This window comes from Canis aureus, chromosome 8 (genome assembly GCF_053574225.1).
Source record: "Canis aureus isolate CA01 chromosome 8, VMU_Caureus_v.1.0, whole genome shotgun sequence".
NCBI classification, from domain to species: Eukaryota; Metazoa; Chordata; class Mammalia; order Carnivora; family Canidae; genus Canis; species Canis aureus.
The window spans coordinates 66,599,276-66,606,676 of NC_135618.1; the positions used below are offsets into that span (position 1 = coordinate 66,599,276).

The following is a 7,401-nucleotide window of genomic DNA, read 5'->3' on the forward strand; positions in this document are numbered from 1 at the left end:
TGATTGAATCACGATGCACAGTAGCAACAGAAAGGAGTGACCACTGTGCCCAGAAGCATGAGGGGTGCGGAACAATGTTGAGGTTGTCCTCAGGTCAGAAGCTGGCTAAGCCTTGAGCAGAGTTTAGAATCCTGGCAAGAGAAGAGCTGTGCTTAAAGATACCTCTGGGAGGAAGTCATTACTGTGAAGCCAAGCAAGACCCACGAGGAGATCTGGTGACTAATGTGCCCAGGAGAAAGCAGCAGCGGGCCTCTGTGCTTTCCCTCTGATGCGGACCAGGAGCCACAGCTGCCAGCTCCCTAGGCCTGTGGCACTTTCCTGCCTCTGTAAGAGGGTTTCTTCTAAGCCGAGCCCTTCTGAGGGGTTCCCAGGCAAAGACAAGGGACTCTGGAGTGTGTCTGCCTGGAGTGTCAAAATCACGGAGCTCAGAATGGCAAGGATGGGGTTCAGTTCAGAAGGCGCTCCTCTTAGCGTGAGGCCACGTGGATGAGGCTGAGATCTGGGCTGTTTGTCTTTGAGCCCTGAGCCATCTCCAACGTGGATGCAGTGTTGTGTCCCTGCCATAGCCAGAGCTCTGGGAGCCGGGGGTGGGGGAGGAACAGGTGGCAGGGAGGTAGGGGAGGAAATGGCTGTTGGTGTTTTACATAATTTGATGTCATATTTGGGCCCCCAGATTACAGGCTTAGAAGTGCCACCTGAGCATTCGCCCCTGGGGAGAATTTTACCGCCCCTGAAAATCCCACTAAGACAAGCATATTTGCCAGCCTCCAGGGTACAACAGGCAGGTGGGGAGTGGGGTTGCGGAGGACCCCCTATGCGGTGCCTATCTACCCTTTTGGTGTCTCATTTGGTGCCCAAACCCCCAAATTCTATCACATGAGGACATAACGTTAGAGAGAAAGAGAGAGAGAAAGTACTGCAGAAACATAAGTATAATCTTCTCCAGGTTGTGGGGCCACAGACTAGGAGAAAAGTGACAGTTCCTCCCAGCCAGGATGCAGTCATGTGTCTCCACAGGTGTATGGCTAGCTCCAGTCTGGGGTGATGAACCGATGTTCTGGTCGCTGGAGGAAAAGGAGCCTCAGAAACTTCATCCTTCAGAGTGTCGGGCTCACAGCTCTGGATATCATCCCGAGCTGCACACAGAATCTTTCTGATAAAAACGTGATGTACGTTACAAAGTGGAATCCTCAAAACAACCTTTTGAGAGAAGCACTGCCGTGATGCCCATCTTACAGACAGGTACATTGAGTCCGGCTTAGAGACACAGCATGGACTGTGTGAAGTTATCACAGTTGTAAAAGGCAGAATGAGGATAGGAATCCAAGGTTTCAGACCTCAAGTTCTATACTTGGTTTTTTGCTCCTACATTTGTGATATGTGGCTATATGTCCACATATCTGCATCTGGAGCATTACCCTGTTAGCGTTTCCCTGCCCTCGTCCAATTCATGTTTTCTCTGTCCATCCTTCACCTGTTAGTCCAGATGGTTGCCTCTGTGCTCCATACAGAAGGTAGAAGCTGCTGGCTTGAAGGGTAGATGCACGTCTCTCCGAGGTCAAGAGGAGCCATGAATGCCAGTGGATGGTGGCTCATGGCAGTCTTAGCCGCCAGCATTCTCTGAGAAGGCACTGCAAAAAAGCACTCAACATTGTTAATTGATTAGATTGATTGTCAAATTATTCATTCCCCATGAGGCAGGGAGTACTGCTGACTGCTTCACCAGGGTGGGGAGCAAAGCTCAGAGAGTTGTGAGCACAGGTCATGCAGCTGGCAAGTGGAGTAACTGGGATCCACTCTGGCAGCCAGATCCCGGTCCCTGTTCATGATCCCAGTCCCTAAATAATGATCTGCTGCCTCCCACATCCCCATCACAATTCAGTCCTCATGGTGATTCAGCAAGGTAGGCATCATTCATTCACGCCATCTACAGATGAACACACAGAATCCTGAAGGGCCTGGGGAGGAGCAGGGTGTGGAGCCCAGGGCCACTTTTCCAAGCAGTAGAAATCCTTGGAATTTCAGAGTGTCCTGGAGATCTCAAGAATTCTCCATCATGTTTATTAGATAAAGCTTATTCAGTTCACATCCCATTCTGCTACTATAATTTCCTCAGCTGTTGGTTTTTAATTGAGGTGCATAAATCTTGAGGAATATGTTTTCGTGTATATACTACTCAGATCAAGATATAGAGTACTTCCATAACCCCAGAAACTTCTCTGGGGCCCCTCTCCAACATTTGATTATTATTATTTTCCCTCTCCAATATTTTAAACTATTATTTTAGCAGTTTCAACATTCAACTTTTATTCTAATGATACTTTGCAATTGATAGATTTTTGTCACTTAAGAGTTTGTCAAGTCATTGCTTCTCGAATAGAGATCTGCAGAGACTTCGGAGTCTGGGAGTATATTCTCAGGGGTCCCAGCCAAGACTTCTCCTTTAAAATAGTTGGAAGGTTATTCATGGTTGCAGAACCCCAGGCCTACATCTTCACTTCCAACACACACAAGGGCCACTGGCCCAGTGCAGGGCTTCTGCACTTCAGCACCGCTGACATTTGGGGCAGGATCATTCTTTATTGTAAGGGAGCTGTCCTGCACATTATAGGATGGTTAATAGGGTCCCTGGCTTGTGCCCAATAGATGCCCATAGCACCGCCCCCCATAGTTGTGACAAGTACAAATGTCTCCAGATGGACAATGTCGCCTCTAGTTGAGAATCACAGCCTTGCTTAGGCAGACTTATTTCTGGAGAAATTAAAGATCTTAAAATATAAATCAGACCGAGGCTTCTATAATGAGAAATAATGATAACAATAAAGGAGGGGCTGGGTTTGGCAGGGATCATTGCATGCCACTGTGGGGAGCCAGGAGGGCTTGAAAAGGAGGACAGGAGTGTGTGAGAGGCACCCGAGGGCAGGTACGGTGGGGTTTATGGGCTCCAGGAGGAGGAGGTCGGGACCTGCTCGCTGCCTACTCCCACTCTGCTATATCCATCTGAGTCAATCTCCTTGAGAAGCTCTTTGTCTCCTTCTCGGCTGAGCCCCAGGCAGAGTGGAAAAAGCTCTGCAGGAACAGCCTATAGGAACAGGGCGCAGTTTGGGGGCCAGGAGACAGGCCCGGAGGTGCTGAGGGAGGCTTGGAATGACAGGTCACCTGACACAGGGAGCTGTCCCCAATCCCTGCAGGAGCCACAGCTCCAGGGACCTTTAACTGTCAGTTCATCCTTTCACCTCCCACCACCCCCACAATTCCCGTATTGGAGAATTCGCACCTCGGCTCTTCTTCAATAAGGGCATGCTGGTCCTGGTCTATGCTCATAAATGCTCTCCTGACAACATCAAGGTTCTTTCTGGATAAGCCCATGTGAGAGGAGAAGTCTTTGTGGTTGAAGCTGCCACGTTCTGAGAGACACAGAAGCCCTTAAAGGTTATTTCATCTTTTGTTTTTAATTCACAGTGTGACCCAACCTAAATCCATGCCTTGGATCCTGAGCCACCACCTCCATCACAGTTCCTTATAGGTACGTTATGGGTGTGCACGTACATACGTGTGTACATTTAGGGAGGTGAAATTGACTTAACATAACATGAATCTCCTTTTTTTTTAAGATTTTATTTATTTATTCATAGGAGACACAGAGAGAGAGGCAGAGACATAGGCAGAGGGAAGAGAAGCAGGCTCCATGCAGGGAGCCTGATGCGGGACTCGATCCCGGGACTCCAGGATCACACCCTGAGCTGAAGGCAGACGCTTAACTGCTGAGCCACTCAGGTGTCCCAACATGAACTATTTAGTTATTTATTTACTATTTATTTATTTATTTATTTATTTATTTATTTATTTATTTATCTTGCTTATTTATTTCAGAAAGAAAGCATGAGCAGTGAGCAGGAGTAGAGGGAGAAGGAGAGGGAGAAAGAAAGAAGCTCAAGTGGACTCTGTGCTGAGCATGGAGCCAGACTTCCAGCTCAATCTTGTGACCCTGAGGTCAGGATCTGAGCTGAGACCAAGAGTCAGACATTTGACCGACTGAGCTACCCAGGAGCACCTAACATGAACCATTTTAAAGTGAACAATCCAGTGGCATCAAGCATGTTCGTGATATTGTACAACCACTGTATGATCGTCTAGCTCCAAAACATGTTCATCACTTCCAGTGGAAATCCCACACTGGTAAACCATTGGTCCCTGTAACCCCTCTCCTCTCTTTCCTGTCAACCACCAACCAACTTCCTCTCTCTATGGATTTTCCTACTGTGAATATTTCATGTAAATGGGATTATACAATATTTGTCCTTTTGTGTCTGGTTTATTTCACCAAGTGTGATATTGTGATGTTTCAGCCATTACAGCATGTGTCTGTACTTCATTCCTTACCATGACTGCGTAATATTCCATGGTATGTATATGCCACATTTTGTTATTCATTTGCCTAACAGTGGGCGTTTAAGTTGTTTCTACCTTTGAGCTGTTGTGAATAATGCTGCTCTGAGCATTTGTGTACAAGTGTTTGAGTATCAATTTTCAATTCTTTGGTCTTATACCTACAAGTGGAGTTACAGGGTCATAGGGAAAATCTATGTTCAGCTTTTTGAGGAGCCGCCATACTGTTTTCCACAGTGACTGCATCATTTCATGTTCCCACCAACAATGAACTGGAGTCCTATTTCCATATCCTTACCAACACTTGTTATTTTTTTTAAGTTATAACTATCCTAATGGGTGTGAAGGGATTTGAGGGTTGTAGTCTTCTTTTTTATTTTAAGTAAACTCTGTGCCACATGTGGGGCTTGAATTCATGACCCTGTGATCAAGAGTCACTTGCTCTACCGACTGAGCCAGTCAGGTGCCCCAGAAATTGGGTTTTATAGGATGTATTTGGCATATTTTAATTAAGGAAATCAAAAAGCCTCTTCTAGAGGATTCAAAGTATGGCTAGAAATGGTTATCACAAATAGATTCTTTAAATTTATATGCTATCTTTAGGCATGGCTGGGTGTTAGTGGCAACCCAAAGCAATACTTCAGATTTGCAGACCTGGCCATACATAGCAAAGGAATGCCCTTATTTCTTTCCCCTGATTACAAACTTTCTGTGATACACAAAGAGGCCTCAATGAAAGATGTCAAAATTAATAACAATAATATGTAGAATTTATTGAGTGCTTGACCGCATGTCAGATACTGGGCATCTATTGTATGAAATATCTTCTATTTTTAATCCTCATTTTATAAATGAACTCCCTGAAGCTAAATGGCTATTAAATGGGAATTAAATGACTATTTGATGTCCTATAGTTGGTAAGTGGCCAAACATAAATGGAACCTGGGCAGTCTGAGCTCAGGACCTGTGCCCTTAACCATGACCCTGTGCGGATTCTTGAGGTATTCTGCTCCCTTACATCCCAGATGCTACAGGAAGAGCCATTTTATCCATGCTGGGAGCAGGAGCCAGCACTCTAGAAGCCCAGTAATAGCCCAGGATAAACCCATCCCCCTCTGAGCCTTAATTTCCTCATGAGAAAGCAAGAGGGTTGGACTGAATGATCTGCTCTGACACCCCAGGACTCTCCCCATTTGGGGAAGAGAGCAGAACCTGTCACTTCTGCAGCTGGATAGAACAGCACTGATGTCTTTTGGGGAGACAATATCTCTCATTACCATGGCTGGGCTAGGAAGCAACATGCAAGAGAGAGTCTCTGCCCTGGAGAACCCACTCTTCCTCTGCTAACACTTGAAACCAAAGCCAAACCTGAGAGTTTGGGATCTGGTGATGAGGGAGATGTCCTCAGAAATGGGCACAGGAAGGAGAAGAAAGATGTCCCTTGTTCTGGGTCTGTCTCTGTGCTGACCCATCCACACACAGGGTCTGGGGACAGGAAATGCACTCTTAGTCACCATCCCAGAGGCTGGCTTGCACTGGGGGCCCCACAGACTCTGAATCCAGCCCAACTTCAAGTTTGGAATCCGTAACTTTTGGTTGGCAAATGCATTCTCTGTTTAATCAAGGAAAGTGGATCCCTGGACCTTGCTGCCACCACACTGAGCTAATGCTTTGGAAGTAGGTGTTAGGTTTGCAGTCACGGAGGATGGTAAGGAAAAGCCTTTTTTGCCTTGTCATTATGACTCTTTTCAAAGGAAGCCAGAAATAGCCATGCTGGGAAGGGGCTTCTGTCAGGGAATGGCAGGGGTCCCCCCCTAGGGGAAAGGTCTCAATGTGGTCTTTTTGAGGAACTCAAAAGAACCTATCTAATTAACAGGTCAGAGAACTTACAAATCCCTTTGTGTTTGGCCAGGGAGAGCTTTCTCTTCTACCGTCAACTAACACCTTTCCCAGGGAAGCAGAATGATGTAGGCAGGAATGGATAAAAATAGGTACCTGGGATGAACGGTGGGGGTCTTGGGTGTGTCCCACCCCCTCTCTGGAACTGCTTCAGAGAAGCCTTATGTGTAATGTTTCAAATTTTTATATGGAGAAGGCATTATGTGTATTACTTGGGTAATTAAATTTTAATTTTTAAAAAGCCCCTCAATTGGAAATCACCATGGTTTTTCTCCTGCAGTGCTTGGAAACGTCCTGATCTGCATGTCATTGTGTTCTCAAATTAAGGTCTTCCTTCTCTTTGTTTTTCTTCATAGGCATTATCTCCTTGGAATTATCTTATGTATTGGTTTACTTTGAGGTGAAGTCTGTCTCCATTTATTAAGATGTAACCATAATCGCATCCTATAGAAATTACCCTGCACCAGGCAGCATTTTAAGTGCTTTGTATGTAAATTAAACCGCATAAACATCACAACAGACCCTGGGAAGGAATATTCCATGAATATCCCCATCTTACAGAGGAGGATACAAGGTCATGGGGCCAGTAGTTAAACTCAGTCACAGACTGGAATCTCTTCACTGTCAGCCACACTGTCACAGGAGCCAATTTGCTGGTCCTAAAGACAGATCTGGGAGCTTAGTGACCTTTCAAGGAGGATTTGTTGAGTGCCTGCTGGGCACGTGGTGCAGAGGCGAGAAGAGAAGCAGTTGCACCTATGCGTACTGTGTCTATGGGCGCCCCTTCCTATCTGCTGGTCCCCAGGGTCTGGTCTGAAAGAGGTTCGTGAGCCCACCAGGACAGGGCCCGCCAGAGGTGCTTCTGGATTCTCCTGGCTGGGGTCCCAGTAGTGTCCAGGAAGCGGGGTGCTGCCTCCTATAGGATTTGCCCCATGTCTACACCCTAAGCTGAGTCCCTACAGTACAGACCCCAGGGGCCAGTGTCACATGGACTCTCCAAATAAGCACCTCTTGCTGTTTTTATCTTGAGAAAAATGCATATGATATATGCAAACAAAACAAGATAAATGGCTAGATCTAGGGAAGGTGCTTGGCCAGATTGAATTTCCTATG

General features: G+C 46.3%; 1 long non-coding RNA gene across 1 annotated transcript; it reads left to right on the plus strand.

The window, feature by feature from the left end:
- Positions 1–605: 605 nt before the first annotated feature.
- On the plus strand, positions 606–6,527 carry LOC144319534 (uncharacterized). The gene is made up of 4 exons (XR_013385340.1): positions 606–1,242; positions 3,463–3,526; positions 3,636–3,777; positions 3,874–6,527. It is a non-coding gene; the product is annotated as an uncharacterized LOC144319534 (long non-coding RNA).
- The last annotated feature ends 874 nt before the right edge of the window (positions 6,528–7,401 follow it).